The following is an 18,369-nucleotide window of genomic DNA, read 5'->3' on the forward strand; positions in this document are numbered from 1 at the left end:
TCCATAAAAGAAATGTGGCTCTAACCCTACTCCTTTACCTATGTTTGCTGGCTAATCATTTTTGAAAAATGTATCTTAATTATAATAGCATCAGAAAGGTATGGGGGTCCCCGGTACTTGTCAGGGTTGCGTTCTTGAAAAGGGCAATGGATATTGAAACAACGGATACTGGGGAATTTTTCCCATAAGAAATAGTGGCCCACCCCGCCTCTTCCCGGCCCCCCTTCACCTCTGCCCCGCCTCTTCCCACCCAGTTCTGCACCTTCCTCCTAGCGCACCCCATCCCTGCTTCTTCCCCTCCCTCCCAGCGCCTCCTGGACACTGAGGGAAGCACCCAAAGAAGAGCCAGGTAAAAGGTGAAGCAACGGATATGCGGATGGGGACCGACGTGAATCAGGCATAGTCCCCTATTGATGAGCAACGGATATATGAAACGACGGATAAGTGGGTATACCAGGGCCCCCCTGTAATGTTATGTTGAGCCAATAGGAAAACTGGGATCAAATTACTTAGGGTTTGATTTTCAGAAACCCCACCCACCTGCCTCAGTGAGTAGGGGAGCTTGTCGGGGCCAGCAGTGAAAGGGAACAGCCCTTCAACAAGGGAGGGAGACACTTGGTGAGGAACACCGGATAGCTCTTTTCCTCTCCCCTAGGAGTCTCTTTCACTGGTTGGTCAATTGGAGGGGAGGGGTACTGATTGGCCAGCATTCCTCAGTTCCCAGGATCTAACCTGGAGTGGGGGCCATATGGTAAGAACCCTGTAACTTCTGAACTGGAACCAATTAAATGATTGGTATAGGACATTATGGATGATGGGCGGGTAGTGCCCCTTCCCTCTATTTAAATTTAATAGTAGTTGCAGCCTGCTTCTTAAAAATCCATCCATGTGTCTGTCCTCATTTTGCCGCTGTGTCTGCATCAAAGGCAAAGCTGTAGACACTCAAGAGGCAGGAAGCAGAGGCTTAGAATTGTATGCAGGAGCAGGAGGAAATTGTCTCACCAATTATCAGAGAGAGAGAGAGAGAGAAATGAGGGAGCAAAACATTTGAAAATATGCAGGTGCAGATACTAGCGAATGCGGGCACAGTCACAGTGATTGTTTTCTCCTATTCTACAAGTAGGTAGGTTCTCATGTCGCAGTATCTGAGCATCATGGCTGTGTGCAAAAGGAATTGTACAGACCACTGCACAATTGTTGTTGTTTTTATAATTAACTTCATCAGTAACATCTTTCAAACATGTGCAGGTAATAAGATATGCTAGAAGGCAGTTGGAATTGGGGGCCTCAGTACAGAGTGAGGTCACCCAGCTATGAAGCACCTGAATACCTCAATGACAACATAGAGAGTTATGTTGTCATTGAGGTATCTAAACCATTGATGAAGATATTGAACAGAACCAACCCAGAACTGATCCCTACAGGACCCCACTTGATATGCTGGAGGTTTCCTTGAGGTTTTGTGCGGAACCATAAAGTTGTTCTGGAGATCATGCAGAATGAACCAGAATTCCAGGAAGCCCTGTTCTACGAACAAAAGCCTATAATACCTTAGCTTCACTCTTGAGCTGATCAGCTCCAAAGAAGGCTATTGTAATATGCATATGTGTCTCTTAAGAGTTGCATGATAGTGTCTACATAACTACTTACTTTTCTATTCTTAGGCATCTTCATAAACATGCCAGCAAGTGTATCATAGAGAGAATGGCTAATTTAGAATGTTCACCACCTGTATGAAAATACAGTTAAGCGGATGATACTTTGATATCATTAATATCAGGCTCAACCCTTGCCTGAGAAATGCTGGCCCCTTTGCCTTCAGGAGTACATTATTGATGTTATTGGGAAGTCCTGCAATGCGTCTGCTGACTTCATTGTACAACAATATGCAATAGACTTATAACTTGATTGTTTCCATTTTAGCCATAGCAAGTGTTGTCCCACCATGTATGTGCAGTCAAAGGGGTATAGTGTTAATCCAGGGTCTGTAAAGGCTTGATCCGATGGCCAGTGAAGCCAATTGGAGTGTTTCCGTTGATTTCAGTGGGCACTGCATTGGGTAGTCGGTCTTTTCTGGGGTGCTGATATGTCCATGCTGCCAGTGAGGCACAACTACTCCCCTCTTTCCCCTACTGATGGGTCACCAAAAAGTGCTAACCAGCCATGCTGGATTCTGCTCGATTTTTCTAGCCAATTAACTCTAATGCCCAGTTTGAAAAGGTTTATTTCATTTCCTACAGGCTAAATACTATATGTAGCTTGGTAGTAGAATAATCTAAAATGAATATAAAATTCTTCCAGGACTTTAAAAGAAGGTTAAATTAAAATATGCTCCATATGTTCTTTTTGAGAGCTGCAGTGTCCATAAACTCCAAAGGGAAAAGTCATTTTTTTCAGTTTACTGAATATATTCTAGTTGAAATTGGTGAATAAGGTTAGAATGATGTGTGATAGTGGCTATTCTTGGAAGATTAAAAGAGGACCAAACAGATTGGGTGGTAAATTGAAAACATAGTGTTATTTCAGCCAGTTCAAATTATGCATGTGGCCAAGAGTCTTGGAGCAAGGAGAGGTAAAAGATACTCAACCACAGAGTCTTTTATCCAAAGGCTGTGTTCTGGCACAAGCTGTAGGTTTTTTCTCCAGCCATTGTATGTGGCCACTTGCCAGGAAAAGAGAACAGATATTTATTAGATCTTCTTCATTAAATGTGGATTTCAGCCTGGCCAATGCAAACATGTTCTCGATCTATTAATAACACATCATAGGGTTCTTTATTCTGTGATTGATATGGCCTAAAAAGTAGCATCTGTTTAATTCTGGCTTTGACTAGGTATTGGGTGGAACTTGAACTATCTTCTCACCTCCAAGTCAAGTTTGATCCGTATCAACTTGGGGAAGCTTGAACTGCTGCAGACTTTGCCTTTCATGGATTTAGAAGACTCTCAGTCAAGCCCCTATGACCAATATTAAGGGCCTGATCCTGCTCCCATTAAAGTCAGTGGACTGACTTTCATTGACTTCAACATCTGGCCTTAAGCTCATAAAAATAAGACTGAGAAATTGAATACATGCCTTGGGAAGGCACCTGTAGATTTTTCCTCTGATTTTTAATAGTGTTGGAGTTTAATAAACCTAGGTTACAGCTATCCACTCTCTAGGAAGTTGGTTTTTTTCCTTATTCAAAACTAATGATTAATTAAGGCATTCAATTAGAAGGCAGTCGTAGTGCTTCGACTCCAGAATTGGAGTCCTCAAGCCTGTCCTTAATATGCTGTATATCAGAGTTAGTCATACAATAAAGGGTTGAGAAGCCTAAATGTTACCATTGCTAGCCACAGTGCCTGGGATATATTTAGCTACAGAATGTGTTACAGTTATTCCAGCATGTTCTTTCACTATCTGTTGTGTAGATTATGGGTAAGAAGGTGGGGTGAAATGGGAATCAAATTCACAATGACAGGAATGAAATTCACAGAGATAGGTTTGTTTTGTTTTGCCCCTCTTAGCAGTGCCCACTGAAGTCAATAGAAAATCTCCTACTGAATCCAGTGGGCACTAGATTGAGGTCATTTGACAATGCTAATGACTACTACAAGGGCACTTTTCCCAACCTGTAAAATAGAGTGTGTCGCAAGCTGGGAATATAACTCAGGAATTTCTCATTGGCAGTTCTGTGCATAAACTGGTCAGCCACACCTTCATCTGCATCACTTCTCTTCAGCCCACCACAAAGATGCTCTTAACAACAGGATGTTAGTAGATGGAGCTGTGGCTGCCATTCTCATTGCAGGAAAAAAAATAATTAATAGTTATGTCAGATATCTTGAGGATATTCTTCTTGAACATTATAACTGTATCAGAAGGAAAAATTTGGTTAAGTGTGAAATGATTTCTTCCAGTTGTAAACAGCCCTTCTGATCTCTGCCAGGACTTATTGAAACAACATAGATAATAATGAATTTGATGGTCATAGTATTTAATTTTATAGATTAAAAAATATGACCTTTTATGTGGAAGAAATTTCACTTTTTGGAATGTACATCCTAATTTTCTTTGTACTCCTTTGATATCTGTAAAGGTCAAGACCGTGTCTTTAGAGTCTGAGAACTCTTTATTAAGGGCTTGTGTGGACATAGAGACTCTGGTCTATCAAAGGAGAAATTAAATGCTGGTGGAAAAGATCCTGGAGCAGAGTTAACATAAGTGGAGTGAACTGTGTTTAATCTGAGAGCAGGCTGATAATGGGAAATATACAGATTTAGGTAAACCTGGAAAACATCTTAGGCTTCTTCCTGATGCCCCCTTATTGAAATAAATGCTGCGGTAATCACTCAGACACTGCAGTGTCCTTATTGTAAAATGTGGTAGTTTGCACCATGACTGTAGGATGCTGTACTGTTATTTATTTATTTATTTATTTATTTGTGTAAGGGCAAGAAGCCTACTGGGTTTGCAAAACTGGGCTGGAACAAACTTTCAAGAAAATGTTAGTATTTCCTGTTTGAATATGTTGCAGTATCCTTCAATAATCATCCCAAAGACATTATTATTAACTGGAGTATTCTGGGTGATTACCAGAAAATAGAGCAGCTGGCTGTTTTAGCTCATGCTGAAAACTCTGTAAGTACAATCTTTCTCATTGGATTTTGAAATTTCCATTCCCAGCCCAGAAAATAAGCAGGACGTTATCAGTGTGATTGTGGAATGACAAAGTTCTGTTATTTTGTGCTATGAATTCTCAAGTATGGTGATTTTTGTTGTCTATTTTAAAAATATGGCTTCTAGTTACCATGTGTCAGTATAATATCATGTGGAATATCCCTTTTGTTACTCAGGGATGTAGGTGCCACGATGAGGCGCACAAAACTCAGATAGTCATCACTTCTGATTTGGAGCTGATTCTGTAAGAAGCTCCAGCCCCTTGGCATTACTCATGAGGTGCTATTCAGGAGAAGCAAAGGGGCTGAACACTGCCCACAAATCTTCAGCAGAGGATTCCCCCATTGGAGAGAAAATCTCTGTTGGTGCAAGTGTACCAGTTCCTGTCCCTTCTCTCCTCATGGTAGGAGGAGTATTGGGAGTGGGCTATGTTAAACTGATACTTAACTAGTATAGGGTCTGCATCAACGGAACAAGGTGGAGTGCCCTGTTTTTATGCAAATATCCATAAGCAGTGGTAAGGGGGAAAGAACATGTAGGACTATGTAGAACTGTCTCTAAATCCAATGTGATTTCAGTATTTACATTGTGATAAATTACGCATGTAATGAGTATGGGGAATAAACATAAAGAACTCAGACTATAAGTACATAAGCTAAATTTAATTGGCATCATAGAGACTTGATGGGATAAGTCTTGTGACTGTAATATTGGTATAGACATGTGCAGCTTGTTCAGGAAGACGAGGCAGGCTAAAAATTGAGTTGTTGCATTGGACATCAAGAATTTATCCACTTGTTCTGAGGTCCAGGAGGAGCTGAAGAGGCAGACCAGTTGAAAGTCCCTGGGTAAAAATAAAAGGGGCAAAAAAACAGTAGGGATGTCCTGGTAAGTGTCTAGTATAAAACATGAAATCAGGAAAAGGAGGTGGATGAGGCATTTCTAGAACAAATAACAGAAATATCCAAAACAAAAGAAATAGAAGTCACAAGGAGCTTTAACCACCTAGACATCTATTGGAAAAATAATATGGGAAAACACAAAATATCCAGTAAGGTTTTGGAATTGTTGGGGACAACTGTTCATTTCAGAAGATGGAGGAAGTAACCAGGGCAGTCATTTTAGACTTGTTTCTGACCAAGACAGAGGAATTGGTAGCAAATCAGAAGGTGGAAGACAAGTTGGGTGAAAGTGACCATGAAATGATAGATTTCATGATTCTAACGAAAAGAAGGCATAAAAGCACCAGAAATTTGGAAAATGTACTTCAAAAAATGCGCACTTCAACAAACTCAGAGGACTGGTAGAGGTAAGGTCTGATAGGAAGAACATCTAAGGGAAAAGGGAAATCAGGAAAGTTGACTGTTTCTCAAGGCCACAATGTTAAAGGCACAATTGCAAACTGTCTTGATGTGAAGGCAAGACAGGAAGAATAGTAAGTGGCCAATATGGCAGCATGAGGAGCTCTTTAGTAGCCTCCAAATCAAAAAGGAACCCTACAAAAAGTGGACGTGTGGATGAACTATGAAAGAGGAGCACAAAAGAGGAGCACAAGCATGTCGGGACAAAACCAGAAAGGGTAAGGCACAAAGTGAGCTACATCTAGCCAGGGATATAAAGGGCAATAATTAGTGGTTCTAGAAATATATTAGGAGATGAGAAAGACAAAGAAAATGTGGGTCCTCTAATTAGAGGGGAAGGAGAGCTAATAACTGATGACATCAAGATGGCTGAGATTTAATGCCTGTTTCCTTCAGTCTTCACTAAAAAGGTTAATGGTGACCAAATATTCAACACAATTTAATATTAACAAAGGAATACAAGACACAATGGGGAAAGAACAGGTTAAAGGATGTTTAGATAATGTAGAAGTATTCAAGTTGGAAAGGCCTGATAAAATTCATCCTTGGGTACTTAAGGAATTAGTTGAAACAATCGCAGAACCATTAGCAATTATCTTTGAGAACTCATGGAGGATTGATGAGGTCCCAGAAGACAAGAGAAGAGCAAACATAGTATCTATCTTTAAAAAGGGGAACAAAGAGGACCCAGGGAATTATAGCAGGGAATTATCTGATACCTGGGAAGATACTGGAACAAATTATTGAACAATCAATTTGTAGAGGATAATAGGGTTATAAGGAATAGCCTGCAACAATTTATCAAAAATAAATCATTCCAAGTGTACCTAATTTTCTTCTTTGACAGGATTACTGGCCGTGGATAGCGGGAAGCAGTAAACAAAACATTTCTTGATTTTATTAAGACTTTAGATGCAGTCCCACCGTGACATTCTCATGAGAAAATTAGGGAAATGTGGTCTAGATGAAACTGCTGTAAGGTGCACAGCTGGTTGAAAGGCCATATTCAAAGAGTTATTATCAGTAGTTCACTGTCATACTGAGAGGGTGTGTCTAGTGGGGTCCCGCAGAGGTCAGGCTTGGGTCCAGTACTATTCAATATTTTCATTAATGACTTGGATAATGGAGTGGAGAATATGCTTGGATGGATTGCAAGCACTTTGGAGGACAGGATTAGAATTCAAAATGACCTTAACAAATTGGAGAATTGATCTAAAATCAACAAGATGAAATTCAATACAACTAAGTGCAAGGTACTGTGCTTAGGAAGGAAAAATCAAATGCACAGCTGCAAAGCCGTGAATAAATAGCTAGGTGGTAGTACCGCTGAAAGGGTCCTAGGGGCTCTCGTGGGTTGCAAATGGGAAATGAGTCAATAACGTGATGCAGTTGTGAAACTAGCTAATATAATTCTGGGGTGTATTAACCAGAGTGTCATATGTAAAACACATGAGGTAATTGTCCCATTCGACTTAGCACTGATGGGGCATCAGCTGGAGTACTGTGTCCAACTCTGGGCACCACACTTTAGGCAAGATATGGATAAATTGGGGAGAGTCCAGAGGAAAGCAACAAAAATGATGAATGGTTTAGAAACCCTGACCTGTGAGGAAAGGTTTAAAAAGCTGGGCATGTGTTCTCTTGAGAAAAGAAAACTGAGGGTAGACCTGAGAACAGTCTTCAGATCTGTGAAGGGCTCTTATAAAGCGGATGGTGATCAATTGTTCTCTGTGTCCACTGAAAGTAGGACAAGAAGTAATCTGCAGCAAGGGAGATTTAAGTTAGATATTAGGAAAAGCTCCTTAATTATAAGGGTAGTTAAACTCTGGAATAGGCTTCCAAGGGAGGTTGTGAAATCTCCATCAATGGAGGTTTTTAAGAACAGGTTGGACAAACACCTGTCAGAGATGATCTAAGTCCTGCCTCAATGCTTGGGACTGAAGTTGATGACCTTTTGACATCCCTTCCAGCCCTACATTTCTGTGATTCTATGTATATACAGGTGAGCTGAATGGCACAGTTTCGATTTCTCCATGGAACATTCCAAACTAAAATCAATCAGAAATGATGAAGAAGGTTCCAATTACAACCTTTTCAGTGTTTACAGTGGCCAGATTGAATGAACCCCAAAATACATGCAGAGGGCCAATATTCTCATTCATTAAAAAGAAAAATGATTATTCAGTATTGTGTCTGATGATGAACAGAAACAGACAGCACCCAGAAGAGAGGAAAAACTGGAGTAACAAAGGGATGCGTGACAATTTGCAATTAAAATTTCTCTTTACATGTATCTTAATCTGTCTTCTTGCTTCATGATGTATATAATTAAATTACCACCAATTGATTCCACCTAAAACATGTTATTTTGGAAGAAATAAGACTATTAGTTGCTATGGCAACCCAATTAAGCCAGTTTTACACCTCTTATCTTAATTGCTGTATTAATTGAGAAGAGAAAATAAATTTAATACTTGTCCTTTTCTTGCCATTTTAAATTTCAATAAAATATAAATTGCACACAAAATATTATTTAAATTTGTCACCATGGACTGGTGATTAGAAAAAGAAATTAAATTGCTGAAAACAATATTTAAGACGGATGCATATGTCAGTAGCAACTTGATATGCTGACAGAGCTTTGCTCTTCTGAAATATAATTACTCAAAAATATGATCTGCTTAGAATATTGGAATGAATAAAGGATTATAACTTTTATGGGCTGTTTATTTCCATATATCATGAAAGAATATATCTGTGTACCAGAGAAATGTAACAAAAAAACAAAAAATGAATTCTTGTTCATTGAGACCTTGGGAGCTATTCTTTGCAAAATGACAGAGGATTGCATTTATGGGCCAGATTTTCCAGTGTGGCCAGATTTGATACCTTTATTTGTGAAGAGTTGCTTCTCAGAAAGTCCTCTTGGCTTCAGTGGGTTATTTGTAGATATGAGCCCGCATATGGCAATAACAGAATTTGCCCGTGAACTGGATTCGTGCCTGCAGATCAGGTAGGTCAGTGCCAAACCACCTGACCTGCACACATTTCTTGTTTAGAGAAACAGCTTGCAGAGAATCTCTTGTTCGTATTGTGCAGGGTTTAGCCGAATATTGATGAGAGAGGCTGGTAAAGAATTTTGCAACAAGAGGAAAGTTAGAATGTTTGCCGTAAACTTTCAAAGTCATTTAGTCCTACAGCAGGTTTTCAAATGTTATTTTCAAAAACAGAATTTGCAGTATCCTCTTTTCAGAGAGAATGTGCTACTTAGCCCATCCAAAGGTTACACTGTGTGACTGCCTGGCTCACACCGAACACTTCTGGGACCTTTGAAGTGTTTCTTTCATTCTTCTGTTCTCTTCCCTTCTTGAAAATATTAAGTGCAACAAGAGGAATATATTAAAGCAATCCAGGGAGCTTATATTGTGGTGCTTGTAAGCCCTTCCAAAACCCTCCCTTTCAGGCAAAGCGGAAGCTAAGAATACACAAGTGAGTTGGTGAAAAGTCCAAGTCAAAGCCCAAAGTCAAAGAGCCCAACTCAGGCTTATCTTGTACTCTTGGGGTATGTCTATACTACCTGCCGGATCAGCAGGCAGCGATAGATCCAGCGGGGGTTGATTTATCGCGTCTAGTCAATTTATTGCATCTAATCGACCGCCGAGTGCTCTCCCGTGGACTCCAGTACTCCATCGGAGCGAGAGGTGCAGGTAGAGTCGACAGGGGAGCGTCAGCAGTCAACTCACCGTAGTGAACACACTGTGGTGAGTAGATATAAGTAGGTCAACTTCAGCTATGTTATTCACATAGCTGAAGTTGCATAACTTAGATCGATCTTCCCTTCCCCACTCCCCAGTGTAGACCATGCCTGAGTTACTTGGGTGTAAATCCAAGTAACCCTACTGCCTTCAGTTACGCTGGTATAACTGAGATAAGAATCTCATCCATAGGTGTTTAAAGAGGTATACTTCAGCTTTTAGTAACTTTATTCGTGACAGGGTGATGGAAAGTTAATTGTCTTGAGAATTATTGACTTCAAAATCACTACAGTTTTTACTGCTTACATGTGAAGAATGTTAATTCTTACTATTATAAGTGAACAAACACTTGGGGATGTACAAAACTTTGGTTTTACATCAGTACAACTGTTGACTTAAGTAGAATTATAGCTGCATTAAATTAGTGCAACCGAGTCCAGAATTTGGCCTTGTGTTGACAGTTTAATGCAAACTATGGGTGAAAAAGACTTTTTAAAGGAAGTGATAGAAATACTCTAATTTCTGAGAAAGAAATCATTGTTGGTGAAACTTAAATGAGTGGCTGAGTATTAAGCCTGTTGGCTTGAAAGAAAATCTGTGTTTAAAGGCCAGATTCTGCCCTCAGATGCATGTTAATAGCTCTCACTGATTGCAATAGGAGGAGAGAATTTTGTCCTAAGAATTAAATGGCTTTGTAATTTCTGCATGGTGGCACAAAAGGACATAGCTAATGGATTCACTTGATAGGCCTGTAAACATAATGCAATCAAAAGAAATAACTTCACAAGTCTTTCTACCATTTGTAATGTCAGTGTGATGTGAGACTCTTTCTGCTCTGTTGTTCCTGATATGGTTCTGGCTTCAGGCAACACTATGGCTTAGAGACCTGTATAATAGTCAGATCCTCCAAAGTGGCTGAAGTTTCTTTGGGAATGTCATAAACATACAGCTAAGAGAAGCCTAGAATTCCTCCTTACCTGTAAGGGGTTAAGAAGCTCAAATAACGTGGTTGGCACCTGACCAACAGGACCAATGGGGAAAGAAGATACTTTCAAATCTTGGGAAGGGGGAAGGTTTTGTTTGTGCTCTTTGTTTTGTGTGGGGGTTCTCTCTTGGGACTGAGAGGGGCCAGACAGAAATCCTTCTTCTCCAACTCATCCCAATCCCAGTCTCCAATATTGCAACCAGTATAGGTAAAACAGTTTATCTTTTGTTTTGCTTGTGAATTTTCCCTGTGCTAGGAGGGAGGTTTATTCCTTTTTTCTGTAACTTTAAGGTTTTCCCCAGAGGGGAATCCTCTGTGTTTTGAGTCTGAATACCCTGTAAAGTATTTTCCATTCTGATTTTACAGAGATGATCTTTACCTTTCTTTCTTTTTAATAAAATCCTTCTTTTAAGAACCTGACTGATTTTTCCATTGTTCCAAGACACAGGGTTTTGGGTCTTTAATCATTTTGTAACCAGTTGGTTAGGATACTATTCTCAAGCCTGCCCAGGAAAGGGGGTGTAAGGGCTTGGGGGGGGATTGCTGGGGGAAGAGGAACTCCAAGTGGTCCTTTTCCCTGGTTCTTTGTGAAATCACTTGGTGGTGGCAGCATTACTTAAACCCAAGGTACAAGGGAGAATTTGTGCCTGGGGAGTTTTTAACCTAAGCTGGTAGAAATAAGCTTTCATGGGTCTTTCATGCAGGTCCCCACATCTGTACCCTATATGGATTGCAATATTGGAGACTTGGATTGGGATGGGTTGGAGAAGATGGATTTCTGTCTGGCCCCTCTCAGTCCCAAGAGAGAACCCCCACACACAAAGCAAAGAGCACAAACAAAACCTTTCCCCTTCCCAAGATTTGAAAGTATCTTCTTTCCCCATTGGTCCTGTTGGTCAGGTGCCAACCAGGCTATTTGACCTTCTTAACCCCTTACAGGTAAGGAGGAATTCTAGGCTACCCTTAGCTGTACGTTTATGACAGTGAATTTGATAAGCAGTTCCAGAGCACAGGTCTGAGATGGGCTTGAAATATAATTCAGCAGTAAAGTTCTCTTTTATTCTAATTGTCACTGATAAATTGTTTTTGAAGGGACTTAGAAAAATGTTCCATACCTATAATGACAAAAATGTAGACTATAAAACGTATGTCTCTAATAATGAAGATTTTATATATTTGGTGCTTTAATATCACAAGTTTTTAAATCTAAGCAAAAATATGCAGTCTCATTAATTAACTTGTCTCCCAGTCTTAACATTTTCTGATTTGTGTGTCTCGTATTTTCCTCTTAAATTGATTATGTCTTGTTTATCTGTTCTTTGTTCCTCAGCTATCCCACTAAACAAATTATATTATTTACAGCTGCATCCAACTTTCAAAGCCTATGGTAACATGGTCAAATACCTTTTGCATTGTACCGATGTCTTCACCACACAACTTGCTCCTCTCATGTGATATCAAGTATTGATAAATATACATATCTCCCTTTTATTTAATTTTTTAAATCTTTCCACTTTTAATTCCCAATACTATTGTCTAACATATAGACTCTCTGGGCCATATCCTGTATATCAATCGCACTGATGGTTACACCACTTGGGATTTGGCCCAATGCCCATACAGCATGACATAAAATGTATTTAGTTTCTTTCTTTCTTTCTATTTTTCCCCCATTGGTTTTCAGAAATACAAAAAATAATGTTTGTGTTTGATTCACTTTGTTAATTGAGCAAAGGTTCTTATTTTGTCCAAACTGGTTTGGTTAGTTTAGTAAAGTGCTTTGAAATCCTCTAGTTAAAAACATTGTGTAAATGCCTAATTCCAAACAAGAAAAAGTGCATTTAAATTGCATTCAAAGTGTGTTAAAAACTGTCAAAACTCAGCAAGGTCAAAGTTAAGCTGACAATATCAAATTAGCAAAGAACACATTCTCAGCCATAACTTTGAATTTCCTGGCTTTTGTCTCATTTGGTTACACTGGAGCTGAGTAAATATTGGAATTTCCAAACTATGGGATATTCTGAAATTTCAACATTTGTTTTCATCCCGAATTGGGACAAAAAATGAAATATTTTAATTTTTCTTGGAGTAAAAAGTTCTGAAAAAAATTGATTCTGAAGTGTTTCATTTCAAGTCTGTACAAGATTAAGCTGGATTTTCCTATAGTGGTACATTGCCTCATGGGATTTGTAGTTCGGGTACCTGAGGCTCCCATTCTCCCATTTGGGCCAGGATCCCTGTCTGAGCTATATCTCCCATGATGCACTACAAACAAGTGACTCTCATGATGAACCATGCCACCTGGTGAAAGGGGAGACTGTGTTCCTCATGGGAGATTTAGTCCAGCCAGAGAGCCCAGCCTATAAGAGATGCAAGTTGAACTTCACGCTTACTCCAACTTTGCGTTATGTTTAAATTTCAAATTTGTTTATTTACAAAGCTCTGGATATGCTTGTGAAACTTTGGCAGACATACTCGGGGGTTATTTGCACATCTGGAAACTTTTCTCTGCAGCTCTCAGCTGCCTTGGGCTTGTCCCAGGGCTTATCAATTGATGGGGAAGGGATGCCTGAAAGAAAGAGAGTAAAGTATTATGAAGTATTTTAATGGGAAAGTCTTCGTGCAATCAAGTCTTTATAGGTTCTGTCATACCTGCAGGGTTGGTCCACCTCCAGCCATTGGTGCAAACACTTTCAGAGACCTAAAAACTACAGGCTTAGCACAGACACACAGTAGTATGTTCCTTGGGGTTTCTTTTAGTCTCTGCTTGAAACAAACCCCAAAATTCAAAACGAACTCAGACAATGTCACAAGGTTTGAAGTTGAAACTATAAGAAACAGAATTTCACATGCTTATGTAACCCTCTGGTAATGGCAGCCATTACACTTAGTATATAGAACCATAAATCAGCCCTAGCTCTCATACAGACATAGGGGTCCAGATGCTCAAAGATGTCTAAATATCTTCGAGGGTCTGGGCTAGAGTTCCTTAGGGAATTAGGTATTTCACTCTCGTTGACTTTGGGTATGTCTACACTATGGAAAAAGGTCAAATTTATAGAAGTCGTTTTTTTAGAAATCGGTTTTATATATTCGAGTGTGTGTGTCCCCACAGAAAATGCTCTAAGTGCATTAAGTGCATTAACTCGGTGGAGCGCTTCCACAGTACCGAGGCTAGAGTCAACTTCCAGAGCGTTGCACTGTGGGTAGCTATCCCACAGTTCCCGCAGTCTCCGCTGCCAATTGGAATTCTGGGTTGAGATCCCAATGCCTGATGGGGCTAAAACATTGTCGCGGGTGGTTCTGGGTACATATCGTCAGGCCCCCGTTCCCTCCCTCCCTCCATGAAAGCAAGGGCAGACAATCGTTTTGCACCTTTTTTCCTGAGTTACCTGTGCAGACGCCATACCACGGCAAGCATGGAGCCCGCTCAGGTAACCGTCACCCTATGTCTCCTGGGTGCTGGCAGACGCGGTACGGCATTGCTACACAGTAGCAGCAACCCCTTGCCTTGTGGTAGCAGACGGTACAGTACGACTGGTAGCCGTCATCGTCATGTCCGAGGTGCTCCTGGCCACGTCGGCTGGGAGCGCCTGGGCAGACATGGGCGCAGGGACTAAATTTGGAGTGACTTGACCAGGTCATTCTCTTTAGTCCTGCAGTCAGTCCTATTGAACCGTCTTATGGTAAGCGGGCAGGCGATACGGACTGCTAGCAGTCGTACTGTACCATCTTCTGCCAGGCAGGCAAGAGGTGAGGATTGCTAGTAGTCGTATTGTACCATCTTCTGCCAGGCAGGCAAGAGATGAGGATGGCTAGCAGTCGTACTGTACCATCTTCTGCCGAGCAGCCATGAGATGTGGATGGCATGCAGTCCTTCTGCACCGTCTGCTGCCAGCCAAAGATGTAAAAGATAGATGGAGTGGGTCAAAACAAGAAATAGACCAGATTTGTTTTGTACTCATTTGCCTCCTACCCTGTCTAGGGGACTCATTCCTCTAGGTCACACTGCAGTCACTCACAGAGAAGGTGCAGCGAGGTAAATCTAGCCATGTATCAAACAGAGGCCAGGCTAACCTCCTTGTTCCAATAAGAACGATAACTTAGGTGCACCATTTCTTATTGGAACCCTCCGTGAAGTCCTGCCTGAAATACTCCTTGATGTACAGGCACCCCCTTTGTTGATTTTAGCTCCCTGAAGCCAACCCTGTAAGCCGTGTCGTCAGTCGCCCCTCCCTCCGTCAGAGCAACGGCAGACAATCGTTCCGCGCCTTTTTTCTGTGCGAACGCCATACCAAGGCAAGCATGGAGGCCGCTCAGCTCACTTTGGCAATTAGGAGCACATTAAACACCACACGCATTATCCAGCAGTATATGCAGCACCAGAACCTGGCAAAGCGATACCGGGCGAGGAGGCGAGGTCAGCGCGGTCACGTGAGTGATCAGGACATGGACACAGATTTCTCTGAAAGCATGGGCCCTGCCAATGCATGCATCATGGTGCTAATGGGGCAGGTTCATGCTGTGGAACGCCGATTCTGGGCTCGGGAAACAAGCACAGACTGGTGGGACCGCATAGTGTTGCAGGTCTGGGACGATTCCCAGTGGCTGCGAAACTTTCGCATGCGTAAGGGCACTTTCATGGAACTTTGTGACTTGCTTTCCCCTGCCCTGAGGCGCATGAATACCAAGATGAGAGCAGCCCTCACAGTTGAGAAGCGAGTGGCGATAGCCCTGTGGAAGCTTGCAACGCCAGACAGCTACCGGTCAGTTGGGAATCAATTTGGAGTGGGCAAATCTACTGTGGGGGCTGCTGTGATGCAAGTAGCCCACGCAATCAAAGATCTGCTGATATCAAGGGTACTGACCCTGGGAAATGTGCAGGTCATAGTGGATGGCTTTGCTGCAATGGGATTCCCAACTGTGGTGGGGCTATAGACGGAACCCATATCCCTATCTTGGCACCGGAGCACCAAGCCGCCGAGTACATAAACCGCAAGGGGTACTTTTCGATAGTGCTGCAAGCTCTGGTGGATCACAAGGGACGTTTCACCAACATCAACGTGGGATGGCCGGGAAAGGTGCATGATGCTCACATCTTCAGGAACTCTGGTCTGTTTCAAAAGCTGCAGGAAGGGACTTTATTCCCAGACCAGAAAATAACTGTTGGGGATGTTGAAATGCCTATATGTATCCTTGGGGACCCAGCCTACCCCTTAATGCCATGTCTCATGAAGCCGTACACAGGCAGCCTGGACAGTAGTCAGGAGCTGTTCAACTACAGGCTGAGCAAGTGCAGAATGGTGGTAGAATGTGCATTTGGACGTTTAAAGGCGCGCTGGCGCAGTTTACTGACTCACTTAGACCTCAGCCAACCCAATATTCCCACTGTTATTACTGCTTGCTGTGTGCTCCACAATATCTGTGAGAGTAAGAGGGAGACGTTTATGGCAGGGTGGGAGGTTGAGGCAAATCGCCTGGCTGCTGGTTACGCGCAGCCAGACACCAGGGCGGTTAGAAGAGCACAGGTGGGCGCAGTACGCATCAGAGAAGCTTTGAAAACCAGTTTCATGACTGGCCAGGCTACGGTGTGAAAGTTCTGTTTGTTTCTCCTTGATGAAACCCCCCGCCCCTTGGTTCACTCTACTTCCCTGTAAGCTAACCACCCGCCCCTCCTCCCTTCAATCACCGCTTGCAGAGACAATAAAGTCATTGTTGCTTCACATTCATGCATTCTTTATTCATTCATCACACAAATAGGGGGATGACTACCAAGGTAGCCAAGGAGGGGTGGTGGAGGAGGGAAGGAAAATGCCACAGAGCACTTTAAGCACAGCACTTTAAAAGTTTACAACTTTAAAATTTATTGAATGACAGCCTTCTTTTTTTTGGGCAATCCTCTGTGGTGGAGTGGCTGGTTGGCCGGAGGCCCCCCCCACCACGTTCTTGAGCGTCTGGGTGTGGAGGCTATGGAACTTGGGGAGGAGGGCGGTTGGTTACAGAGGGGCTGCAGTGGCAGTCTGTGCTCCAGCTGCCTTTGCTGCAGCTCAACCATACACTGGAGCATACTGGTTTGGTCCTGCAGCAGCCTCAGCATTGAATCCTGCCTCCTCTCATCACGCTGCCGCCACATTTGAGCTTCAGCCCTGTCTTCAGCCCGCCACTTACTCTCTTCAGCCCGTCACTTACTCTCTTCAGCCCGCCACCTCTCCTCCCGGTCATTTTGTGCTTTCGTGCAATCTGACATTATTTGCCTCCACGCATTCGTCTGTGCTCTGTCAGTGTGTGAGGACAGCATGAGCTCGGACAACATTTCATCGCGAGTGCGTTTTTTTTTTCTTTCTAAGCTTCACTAGCCTCTGGGAAGGAGAAGATCCTGTGATCATTGAAACACATGCAGCTGGTGGAGAAAAAAAAAGGGACAGCGGTATTTAAAAAGACACATTTTATAAAACAGTGGCTACACTCTTTCAGGGTAAACCTTGCTGTTAACATTACATACATAGCACATGTGCTTTCGTTACAAGGTCGCATTTTGCCTCCTCCCACCGCGTGACTACCCCCTCAACCATCCCCCCTCCCTGTGGCTAACAGCGGGGAACATTTCTGTTTAGCCACAGGCAAACAGCCCAGCAGGAATGGGCTCCTCTGAGTGTCCCCTGAAGAAAAGCACTCTATTTCAACCAGGTGACCATGAATTATATCTCACTCTCCTGAGGATAACACAGAGAGATAAAGAACGGATGTTGTTTGAATGCCAGCAAACATACACTGCAATGCTTTGTTCTACAATGATTCCCGAGTACGTGTTACTGGCCTGGAGTGGTAAAGTGTCCTACCATGAAGGACGCAATAAGGCTGCCCTCCCCAGAAACCTTTTGCAAAGGCTTTAGGACTACATCTAGGAGAACCGCAAATGCCAGGGCAAAGTAATCCTTTCACATGCTTGCTTTTAAACCATGTATAGTATTTTAAAAGGTACACTCACCAGAGGTCCCTTCTCCGCCTGCTGGGTCCAGGAGGCAGCCTTGGGTGGGTTCGGGGGGTACTGGCTCCAGGTCCAGGGTGAGAAACAGTTCCTGGCTGTCGGGAAAACCGGTTTCTCCGCTTGCTTGCTGTGAGATATCTACAACCTCCTCCTCATCATCATCTTCTTCGTCCCCAAAACCTGCTTCCGTATTGCCTCCATCTCCATTGAAGGAGTCAAACAACATGGCTGGGGTAGTGGTGGCTGAACCCCCTAAAATGGCATACAGCTCATCATAGAAGCGGCATGTTTGGGGCTCTGACCCGGAGCGGCCGTTCGCCTCTCTGGTTTTCTGGTAGGCTTGCCTCAGCTCCTTCAGTTTCACGCGGCACTGCTTCGGGTCCCTGTTATGGCCTCTGTCCTTCATGCCCTGGGAGATTTTCACAAAGGTTTTGGCATTTTGAAAACTGGAACGGAGTTCTGATAGCACGGATTCCTCTCCCCAAACAGCGATCAGATCCCATACCTCCTGTTCGGTCCATGCTGGAGCTCTTTTGCGATTCTGGGACTCCATCATAGTCACCTGTGCTGATGAGCTCTGCATGGTCACCTGCAGCTTGCCACGCTGGCCAAACAGGA

The 18,369-nt window shown here is 42.6% G+C and overlaps 1 protein-coding gene across 1 annotated transcript in view; it reads left to right on the top strand.

The window, feature by feature from the left end:
* The window catches only part of CDH13 (cadherin 13), a 786,172-nt gene that overhangs the window by 735,019 nt on the left and 32,784 nt on the right, over positions 1 to 18,369 (top strand). The gene's annotated exons all lie outside the window — the stretch shown is intronic.

The sequence above is a fragment of the Lepidochelys kempii genome, chromosome 12, assembly GCF_965140285.1.
Source record: "Lepidochelys kempii isolate rLepKem1 chromosome 12, rLepKem1.hap1, whole genome shotgun sequence".
NCBI classification, from domain to species: domain Eukaryota; kingdom Metazoa; phylum Chordata; order Testudines; family Cheloniidae; genus Lepidochelys; species Lepidochelys kempii.